Source organism: Chanos chanos, chromosome 5 (assembly GCF_902362185.1).
Source record: "Chanos chanos chromosome 5, fChaCha1.1, whole genome shotgun sequence".
Taxonomy (NCBI): Eukaryota; Metazoa; Chordata; class Actinopteri; order Gonorynchiformes; family Chanidae; genus Chanos; species Chanos chanos.
Window position 1 is genome coordinate 1838138 of NC_044499.1, and position 12090 is coordinate 1850227.

Consider the following 12090-nt stretch of genomic DNA (forward strand, 5'->3'; position numbering starts at 1 on the left):
TCTCTCGCATAGACTTTTTTCTTACCAGTAATTCAATTATATCTGATATTTCAGACTTTCACACCCACCCCATCATAATTAGCGATCATGCCCCTGTATCCTTCAATCTAAACACTAAACAATTTAAACAACCCTCACCCAGATGGCGTTTCAATATCTCGCTGCTTAAAGATCCTGATTTTAACACTTTCTTCAGAGAAGAATGGACATCCTTCATGGAAATAAACGATTCCCCGGATATCTCACCCTCATTACTGTGGGAAACTGCTAAAGTAGTACTGAGAGGAAAAATCATATCATACTCATCACACAAGAAGAAAAAGGAAAATGAGATTGAAAAGAAATTGGAACAAAAACTCAGAGAATTAAATGTCAAGTATGCTAATAATCCCACGGAACAACTTCTGAATGAATTAACAACAACCAATTTTCAATTGAACACTATTATAAATAAGAAAAACCAATTCATACTGCAAAGACTAAGACATGACAATTTTGAATACAGCAACAAATCTGGTAAATATCTGGCAAACCAATTAAAACGAGCCAAAGACAAATCAATTATCCCGGTCATAAAGAACTCAGCAGGGGAAACCATGCAAACACCTACAGATATAAATAATACATTTCGGGAATTTTACATTAAATTATACACCTCAGATCATGAACCAAAATTGACAGACATCCACTCCTTCCTCAATAGTACTGACCTTCCTCAGCTTAACAAGGAAACAGCAAATGAACTAGATGCACCATTATCATTGGAAGAATTCTATAACGCCCTCAACCAGATACCAAATAATAAAGCACCAGGACCTGACGGTTTCCCTGCTGAGTTCTTTAAGCACTTCTGGCACACAATCTCCCCACTTTTCTTTAGAATGACTGTTGATATTAAACAAAACTCAAAAATCCCGCCACATATGAACACAGCACTCCTCTCAGTACTACTGAAGCCTGACAAAGACCCAACCCTATGTTCTAGCTACCGCCCCCTATCACTCATCAATACCGATCTCAAAATTATCAGTAAAGCGCTAGCCATCAGAATTGAAAGAGTAACCCCATCACTAATCCACTCCGACCAAACTGGATTTATCAAAGGAAGAGATTCATCAAATAACATGCGCAGACTATTCAATTTAATCAATATATCCCAAAAAAGTAAAATAAAAACAATACTTGTTTCTTTAGATGCAGAAAAGGCATTTGATAAAGTAAACCGGACATTTCTATTCAAAACACTTCAGAAGTTTGGATTCGGGGAATCGTTTATTCAGTGGATAAAAACACTGTATAACTCACCGATGGCCACAGTTTCTACTAACGGACTAACATCACAGAGTTTCATGCTACACAGAGGGACCAGGCAAGGATGTCCACTCTCACCATCACTTTTCGCCCTGTTCATTGAACCTCTAGCTGCTGCAGTACGCCAAAACAACAACATCAAAGGAATTCAAACCCCCAACACACACCACAAACTCAGCCTTTACGCAGACGACATACTGCTTTGCCTCCAAGACCCATCAAATTCCCTGCAAGAAGCCATGAAGCTTATCAATTTATTTTCTGAAATATCAGACTACACTGTAAACTGGACAAAATCAACAATTTTACCCATCTGCGGTGTTGACTCATACGCTACAGCGAAAAACACGCCCCTCACCTCCTCAAGTAATGTTAAATATCTAGGCATAAATATCTCCGCCAAGCTGTCAGAGTTGTTTCGCCTTAATTTCACTCCACTATTAAAATCAATAGAAAATGACTTAAACCGCTGGACAAATTTACCACTCTCTCTAAATGGCAGAATAGCAACTGTAAAAATGACCATACTACCTAAAGTGAACTACCTCTTCAAAATGACTCCAACTCAACCCACTACTAACTGGTTTAATTCACTCAACTCCATGACAACTAAATTCTACTGGAAAAATAAACCACCCCGGATTAAACTAGCAACTTTACAGAAACACAAATCTCAAGGAGGACTGGAAGCACCAAACTTCTACTATTATTACCTGGCTAATCAACTACAGTATATCTCAAAGTGGATTCATCCCAACCAACAGAATAACCCATGGATTGAAATAGAACAGTCAGAATGCAAAGAAATTTCAATCTCCGACTTGCCATTCCTTAGCACTTCCATAAAACACCACGATTGCTTCAAAAATACCGTAATCTCAACAACCCTGACAGCTTGGTGGAAAATTAATAAAATCTTTAAATTCACCGTGTCACCATGTAAATACACCCCAATATGGCACAACCCGGACTTTACACTCAACAAATCACCACTCCACTCCACCACTTGGAAACAAAGAGGTATCACACAGCTTCAACACATCTTTCAGAATAACACCTTCATCACTTTCCAGGACCTGGTGCAAAAGTATAACATAGGGGAAGAGCAATACTTTCAGTAATTACAATTAAAATCCATTCTAAAATCCAAAATTAATAAAACTAACAACAACCTACATCCACCCCCACTAGTGGAAGAAATGGAAAAAATAAATAATACTAAGAAAACCATCTCCAAATTATACAAACTAATATCATCCTCTGACCAAACAATATCCCTCCCCATCCAAGACTGGGAAAAAGACCTATCACTCTCTACCAATGCAGACTTCTGGACTCTAATCTGTAGAAACACTTTCACAATGACAAACAATACTAATCTTCAACTAATACAATATAAAGTAATCCACAGAACACATATCACCCAGCACAAGATGTATAAGATGGGATTCCTAGATTCAGACATATGCTCACATTGCACAATGAACACCCCAGACAATTATTTCCACTCTACCTGGTTGTGTCCACCAACTTACAACTTTTGGAAACAAGTTACTGACAGAATATCACTTTTTATGAGCTGTAACATCCCGCTCTCTCCATCCCTCTGTCTGCTCGGGGATACCTCTGTGATCAGCCCACCAATCCAAAACCCCCAACCCATACTCATCGCCCTAGCAATTGCTAAGAAAACTATCCTCTTAAACTGGAAAACAAGAAACACAATAAATATCACACAATGGTTAAACCTTCTCATAGACCACATATCCATGGAAAGAATTTCATTCCAACACAAAAACTTATACTTTCAAAACATCTGGGCCCCTTTCATAGATTCACTGAATTTGCCTGCTAGCTAACCCCCCCCCCCCCACACACACACACGCATACTTCAAAGAAACTATCACTATTATTGTTATTAGCAGTAGTAGTAACTGTAGTACTAGTATTATGATGGTATTATTGTCAGTATTGTTGTTATCCTTATTAGTATTATGGTCATCAATGTTGTTACTATTATTATTACTGTTTCCATATTACAATTATTGGCATTGCTTCCCCCATCACAGCTTCAGTCCTTTGTCTTGTCCCAGGTATAGTTGTTTTTTGTTTTGGGGTTGTTTTTTTTTTTGTTTTTTTTTTACTTTTCTTCTTTTTCCCTCACTCCCTTATTACCTTTCATTGATTTTGTCCTTCTGTCTGTCTCCTTGTCTACCTGTTCACCAGTCTGTCTGTCATTCTACAGTATGTCACCTGTCTGTCTGCATGTTTGTTCGTTTGCCTGTCCACCTGTCTCCTCTGTACACAATAAAATTTATAAGAAGAAACAAGAGAAAAAAAAAAAAAAGAGAGAGAAAAGTACGATGTGACTCCCATGTTGGAGGGGTGGTGGCGGGCTTAAAAAAAAAAAAAAAAAAAAATGGAGGGGGGTGGGGGGTGGGATTGGTCCAGACCCGCACACACACACATACACACATACACACACTCAAACAAACACACACACACATACATGCCACAAAAAGAAAAACCCAAATCCTCAAATAAACTTTACTTTTTGGATAAAATTGCACTTAATGCACATATTAATGCAGTATCAGTGTTTAATGCATATATTAATGAAATAACAATGTTTAATGCACATATTAATGAAATAACAATGTTTAATGCACATATTAATGATGTGTCAGTGATTAATGCACATATTAATGAAATATCAGTATTTAATGCACATATTAATGAAATATTGGTGTTTAATGCACATATTAATGCAATATCAGTGTTTAATGTATATATTAATGAAATATCAGTGTTTAATGCATATATTAATGCAATAGCAGTGTTTAATGCATATATTAATGCAATATCAGTGTTTAAATGAAAGGACATGGTGAGATGCTTACCAGAATTCTGTGAGTGTGTGTCTGTTGGTTTACTGGCTCCTGTAATAATATAACAGTACTGCTTTAGCATGATATCTGGTGAACAGTTCAAAACTAAGCAGATGTTTCATTCTAATTTAAACAGTTTAACCTGAGTTTATTATACTGAGTTTATTATACATTTGTTATGACTTTTTCTACTCTGAAAATAGAGGAGGAAAAGACACCACCTCACCTGGAGCACCGAGCAGAAATGTAACATTTCCAGTAACTGTTGTGTGTGAGAGAACTGGTGCTGTGATGTGACCTCCAGTCTGAGCTGTCACACCGACACTCAAACCTTCAGCAGAGTGACAACCAACACTCTGCTCCTCTGGAGGACAGAATCCAAAAAAAGATGAGAAAAACCCACAATTCAAAGGCATTGTTTAATATACAGGAAAACACAATGCTACATTCAAAGGCATTGTTTAATAGATGAAAAAAAACCAGAAAGTTTTAGACACAACTCACGCTGACTGAGTCTGTCCCTAACAGACATTTACATCACATTTATAATTATTCATTTAGCCAAAGCTGTTATCCTAAGCAACTTCCAGGAGAGGCAGGATACAGATCAATCATTAAGGAGCTGTCTGCGGCATACGTGCTGTGGCTAAGTTCTGTATTAGACCAGAGACAAGTGAAGGAAGGAAGTAATGTGTCAAAATCCAGTCCTGGAGGGCTAGGGTCCTGTCGGTTTTTCACCTCTTAGTTACCTGTTGATTTTCACCTTGAAAACAGCTGTGAGCACTCTTCAGCTAATCAGAGATTGTATTTCGTTGGTCGACAAGAACACTTTTATCAGAAGACACACAGAACATCTGAATCACAAAGCAGTTTAACAGAAGAGCAGCACAGCAGGCCAATTACAGATAAACTGTCAGCATAAATTTCCTAATTCTCCCAACCAAATTTCAAACAAAAGCATCTGAATTAGTCTTGTTAATCATTTGATGGAGAGTGGTGTGGAGCATTTGTGCTTTGGGTAATGGGGACTTTTATTATCAATGTTCTGATGGTGACATATTGCGGCTCCAGTGCAATCTGAACGTCTGCCCAGAGAACAAAACTATGACTGTAACTGCTGATGTCCTAGGGTAACCCTCTAATTGTTGCAGGTCTGTGTAACTGAACATATAAGTATAGCTAAAGAGCTCTAACACAGTGTCACTGCCGTGACACCAGAAGTCTTTCATCTGTCACTGGAATACTGGTGAGACAAGGCAACTGGTCCTTTATCTATCACTGGAATACTGGCAAAGCAGGGCAACTGGTTTCAGTCTTGTGCACCACAAACACATTTTTAACCAGCAAAGGAATTGATTGATTGCTCAATTGACATTGTAACACAACAACCTAAAATATTCAACCATACCCAGTTAGCTAAGACATAACCTGAGGAAAAGTCCAGAGATCACTCTGAACAAATTGCATTTACTGTTTCAAAATTCTCTGTGCTTGTCATGGAGGATAATGTCACATTTTAGCTTCTGCTTTTGATACAGATCTGGCTGCGAAAGCTTGAGTTTATGGTGAAAATCAAACATACAATACCACATTCAGGATCCAGCCCAGCTATTTCTGTTCTCAATTTTATGCCTTAACAATGGTTTAATAATGAGTCGTCCATTATTTTAATCAGAAGGAGACTATTTTATAAAAGCCACCTGACAGCAATGAAACATTGTATAAACTAAAATGATTATTTCAACAGATGAGAGGCAATACAAGAAACATAATCAAGTATATTTAAAAGGCTATACTGGTAATAAACCGAAGGGAAGTCTTTTTGCTTTGCTGTGACTTACTGTCTCTCTTCTCCATCTTCTATCACCCTGGTTCACTTTTACTCCACCATTTAAAACCCCAGTCAGTCCGTCAGAGTGTCACTCCATATTAAACAAACTAGTGGTCACCAAACGGGTAAAACATAATTGTCAAAATCAGTTTATCCTGAGAAACCATTGCAAAAATAAAACATGATCCTGTGACACAACTCGTTGAGTTCCCAGCTTATGTGTCAAAATTTCATAATATCACCAGGCACCGAAACCTAAAAGAGGAAGTACAATATGCCTCTCTCTTTCTTTTCCTATTACAGGAGACTTGAGTAAGTCTGAAGTGTGTGCACAATGTTGTGTAAGCTTGTGAGTGTATAGTGTTGATTTATCATTAGGTTTGTTTGAGCAGTGATGAGACTTGTAATTTAATATGATTATTTACACTAATGCTGTAATAACAGTGAAGAGACTGTGATCAAGAATAACAGTTATTTTCACAGTCAAAGAATCAGTGACATCAATGTGCTCATTACCATTAAATGTGTGCTAACTGTTAAACAGATACTGTTAACAGCAAGTTGACAGCTGTTATGTACTGAGTATTAGTTTTACTATACAGTATGCAACCAGGGTCATAAACAGGGTTTAAAAAATAGCCTGGGGGGGGTGGGGGGGGGGGGGTTGGTCTTATAACACAAACAAACATTACATACATAGAAAGAACAAGAAACTAATTTCATTTGTGTTTTACTTGTACAGAACACCATCTGAACTGGACTGACCTGAATAACCTCTCGTGTGGCTTCTGTATTTGGGGATTGTCCCAAGAGCACAAGTTCGAAGTTGGATGTAAATTATATAGACAAACTAACAGATCATATAGGCTAACCTAACAAAATGTCATGTAGATTTATCGGCTGTAGCGAAGGGATACTGCAACGGTTTTACTGGACGACTGTCCCAGCAGGCAGACAGTCTTGTGCGTGTTTTTGAAATGTTTCGTAGGCCTACTATTATTGATACCATCACCTACATAAGCAGTTATTTAATCAGTGGAGTTACGTTAAATGTTAACTAGCTTAATATGAGAGAAAAAAGCCTAGCCTTCATCCTGGCCAGAGTACGCATATTCAACATGTTTCATACAATTGCTTTTACTCCAGACCCTGTGCCAGCTTGCTGTTTTGAACGTTTCTTACAGATAATGGTATAACCATCATTGCTTTTACTTACCAAATATGGTATAATGCCAGTTCACACACAAGCCAACATGGGTCTAAAATTCCACTCGCTGGCTGTAGAGGTGCTGATGATGCAAGGAGCTGTGTTCACACCCTCTCTCACAGCTCTCACGCACGGCGGACACTAAATAATAAGTCTTAACCGAATTAAGCATGCACTCGTCTCAGAGAAGTTCTCATCTGCATTTTTCTTTTTTTATGCACTTGTATTAACCTTCAGATTTTACTTTTAGATCTAAAAAAATTACAGAGGTCCGGACCTCAGTGACCTCATAACAGTGTATTAAAAAATTATATGTTTATCCAGATGTTCTTGGTTTCACAAGGTTCCACAAAATGACCAGAAGGTTCTAGAATGTTCTTAACTGTTGTTAAATTTGATCAGTTAGACTGACATTAACAGTAGACATTTCCACATACGTTCTACAAAGCCTGACTAATAATTATGATTTGTTCTTAATTATGCAATATATAATTACTAAAATATGAACCATTAAATTAATTACTAAGTTATAAAACCATTAAACACCATTAAATTATGATACATTACAGATTTGTGCCAGTGCACTGTAGGTTGAAGTAAACTGAGTCCTTGTCTAAGTAAAGTCAGCATAAAAGTCAAGAAACTATTTGCCTCTAAATATAACAAAATTGTTTAATAAGCTAAAATCAGTTCATACAACTTAAATATTAAAGTCATGTATACTGGATAGTTTGTCAGTCAGATAGTCGATTATCATTATTATCATTGTTTGCACATGTTGCTGTTCTGTTTGTCTCAGACTGCCCTGTCATATGCTAATTTACTCTGGTCTTTGGTTTGTATAAGTATCACTGCTTTGTGAAGACCAGGCCTTATGATGTTGAGTTCTTGTTTAGAGCTTTGTAAGTTTTGATATTCCCCATAAGCCTGTTTACTTGTTTCTACCAGTCCATTTGAGTATCCCGTGATAAACCTGTATGTGCCTTGTGTATCATTCCTGCTTTTATGTTACACCTCCATTGTACCCTGTTCTCCTTCAATAAAATAAACATAAAACAAAACTTTTTTCAGTAAAGTCTGTTTCAGTAAAAGACAATGTGGAGTTGCTTTTACTCCAAACACTGTACCAGGTTCACATGGACTGGTAGAAACCAGTGTGGTTTGTGTTCATCCTTCACACAAAGGGAGGTTTGTATTGGTGGTAAGAATTTAATCTAGTACCTTTATTCTTGTGTCAAAGTTCTTCCTTTGAGATAAAATATTCTAGCTTGCCTGTACTCCTTAATATTATATGTCCACATACACTGAGTTGGCCCAAGATAATCACCATTAGGAGTATATGAGTTAAAAATGATATGAAGGTTGAAAAGAACCCAGACACATTAGACAGAATGCATATGACATTTAAGATCACATCAGTTAAAAAGCACATGACTAGACCTGAGGGAGGAGAAACTCTCTGGAGAGCTTTGTACTGTAGGTTTATTAGTGAAACCCTCAGTATTCACACACTGTTAGGAGAAGTGGTGTGCGCATGTGCACATTGTACTGGTTTATAATCACACACACACACACGCACGCACACACGCACACACACACACACACACACACACACACACACACACACACACACACACACATATCCTGCCCTTTGTACCTTGTGTGTTAAACACAGGCAAGAAGTGGTTCACATCTCTGTACTGTGTCTAATCTCATAAATTCACTTCAGAAACAGAAATAGAGGCAGGGAAAGTTTTCAGCCAAATGATTATTTACTAACAACATAAGCATCTTACTTCCTTGTACGTGTATTCCTTGGTCTCATATGATGCATTCAGACCACCTGTAAGCTACAAAAAATCATGTAGCTCAAAATATCTATTAAGCTTTGTGTCTGTCCAAGTACAGAAAGCTACGGAAATTAGCACTGTTTGCACACACATGCCTTCAAAAATGTGTGTGTGTGTGTGTGTGTGTGTGTGTGTGTGTGTGTGTGTGTGTACATGTATTGGAAACTTTCTGGGGACCAAAATTCCCCAGTAAGATAGCATAGTCTGACAAAAAGTGCCTGGTGGGGACCAAATTCTTTTTTTCCTCTGGGAGAACACTGTTTTTCTAAACTATATTGTTGTTATTGATAAAACAAAAAGTGTCAAATCATTTCTTTGGTTAAAGTTAGGGTTAGGGTTAGTGTTCTTTAGTTACAGGATAATGGGAGTCAGTGGGAGGTCCCCACTAGGATATCAATATAAACACGTGTGTGTGTGTGTGTGTGTGTGTGTGTGTGTGTGTTTGCTTGTGTGTGCTTGTGTGTGCTTGTGTGTGCTTGTTATTCAGTTCACATGTTATTCACGTCATAATAAACAGAGGATAACATATTCCTTAAAATAATCAGTTGCACTGTTTCACAATTTGAATATTTGATTTGAATATTACTAATTCTTTTTAAATCAAATATTTTCCTATATAACATTGTTACTATTTTCATTAGTTTTCCCAGGGGTTGAGTTGTAGTTCCTATTAGTGTTAACTTGCTGCTCCTCTATGATGTGTATGTTGGGTAACATCATGCAGCCTCCTCTACAGATAATGGTGAGTTAACTGTCTTCTTCTCAATGATTCCACTGCTAGTGAAATTAACAAAACATTCTCAGATGTACTTAGAAAAATAAATCTCATAAACTTAAAAAAAGCAGTGTTTTCTAATTGTAGAGCATAAGATGATCCTGATGTTTTATACTTTGTCAATACTGTAAACACTTATGATTTATAATATTATATATAGTGTAATATATCCATCCATCCATCCATCCATTTTCTCCCGCTTATCCGGGACCGGGTCGCGGTGGCAGCAGGCTGAGGAGGGTCGCCCAGACATCCCTTTCCCCGGCTAGATCCACCAGCTCCTCCTGGGAGATCCCAAGGCGTTCCCAGGCCAGCCGAGATATATATTTCTCCCAACGTGTCCTGGGTCTTCCCCGGGGTCTCCTCCCAGTTGGTCGCGCCCGGAACACCTCCATAGGGAGGCGCCCAGGAGGCATCCTGACGAGATGCCCGAACCACCTCAACTGACTCCTTTCAATGCGGAGGAGCAGCAGCTCTACTCCAAGCTCCTCCCGGGTGTCCGAGCTCCTCACCCTATCCCTAAGGGTGCGCCCAGCCACCCTGCGGAGGAAGCTCATTTCCGCCGCTTGTATCCGCGATCTCATTCTTTCGGTCACTACCCAGAGCTCGTTACCATAGGTGAGGGTTGGAACAAAGATCGACTGGTAAATTGAGAGCCTTGCCTTCTGACTCAGCTCCTTCTTCACCACGACGGTCCGGTACAACGACCGCATGACTGCCGCCGCCGCCCCGATCCGCCTGTCGATCTCCCGCTCCATTTTACCCTCACTCGTGAACAAGACCCCAAGATACTTGAACTCCTCCACCTGAGGCAGGAACTCAGTCCCAACTCAGAGGGGGCATTAATGCATATTACTATTATACCAATAATGCATATTACTGATATATTATTAGACTCCTTTTACTTTGAAAAGCAATGATTTGCCCAATGAGCCGACAACTACTTTGTCCAAAGTCTCATCAGGAATTCCTTCATTTCTGGGAGTTTTATTTCATCTAGAATTTCTCACCACACGTAACTCTCCTTCAGATTAACTCCAACATAACCATCAGGAACACACACTTCTTCTTCCCAAAGTGGTTCCACAGAAATATTATAAGCACACTCTCTATATCTGATGATTTGGCAACATATGAATGCTTTATGACTGCATGGCTTCTCTGGTCCTCATAAAGAATATAATGATTAAGACCATTCTAACTGGTCTAATCCACTTTATTAAAGAATATAATGATTAAAACCGTTCTGACTTGTCTAATTCATTTTATTAAAGAATATAATGGTTAAAGCCATTCTAACTGGTCTAATTCACTTTATTAAAGAATCTAATGGTTAAAGCCATTCTAACTGGTCTAATTCACTTTATTAAAGAATATAATGATTAAGACCATTCTGACTTGTCTAATTCATTTTATTAAAGAATATAATGATTAAAGCCATTCTAACTGGTCTAATTCACTTTATTAAAGAATCTAATGGTTAAAGCCATTCTAACTGGTCTTCACTTTATTAAAGAATAGGAGAACAAGAAAAGGTGCTTGGAAAAAGCACCGGAACAAAAATACTAATAAAAAATAATTAATCTGAATGACTCTGAGCCTGTCTGTTCTAGGGCTCTACAAGGACAAACAAAAATAAAGGTTTAAGACTATATACCAGGGAATATAAAGGTAAAGATAAGGTCAAGTGCAGTGTGGTCATGTATGTTATACCAATAAGGTCACAAAAGACAGCTTAAACAGACTAAGATACTTTGCACTTTGCATGTTTCTTACATGGACATTATTGCATGTGATGTATAAGTTGATAAAGTTTCTCAGTGACTCAGTGCCCTAGATCAGCTCTTCTCAAACTATGACACGCTGGTCCATGACAGAAAACTGCCGGTCCACAAAACTCCCCACTGCGGCAGTCAAATTATGCTTGGTGCTTTCATCACTTGCCAGCTGAAAATATTAACATTATAAGTGAGTTCTCGTGGGCAGGAACATTTAACGTTCTAGAATCTTGAATAAAATGTTACTATTGTCACCTGGTGAGTGACAGAAACACTGAGCATAATTTGACCGGCACAGCGGCAGAGCTCTGTGGATTGACAGTTACTATTGTTACTATTTTCAAAGCAAGAACTTCAGTTGAGGGGGCGGGGACCTGACAGTTTCCTCACCCCGCCCCAGCACCGGCCCGCGGTCCAGAGTTTGAGAAACGCTGTCCGAGATAGAGGAGG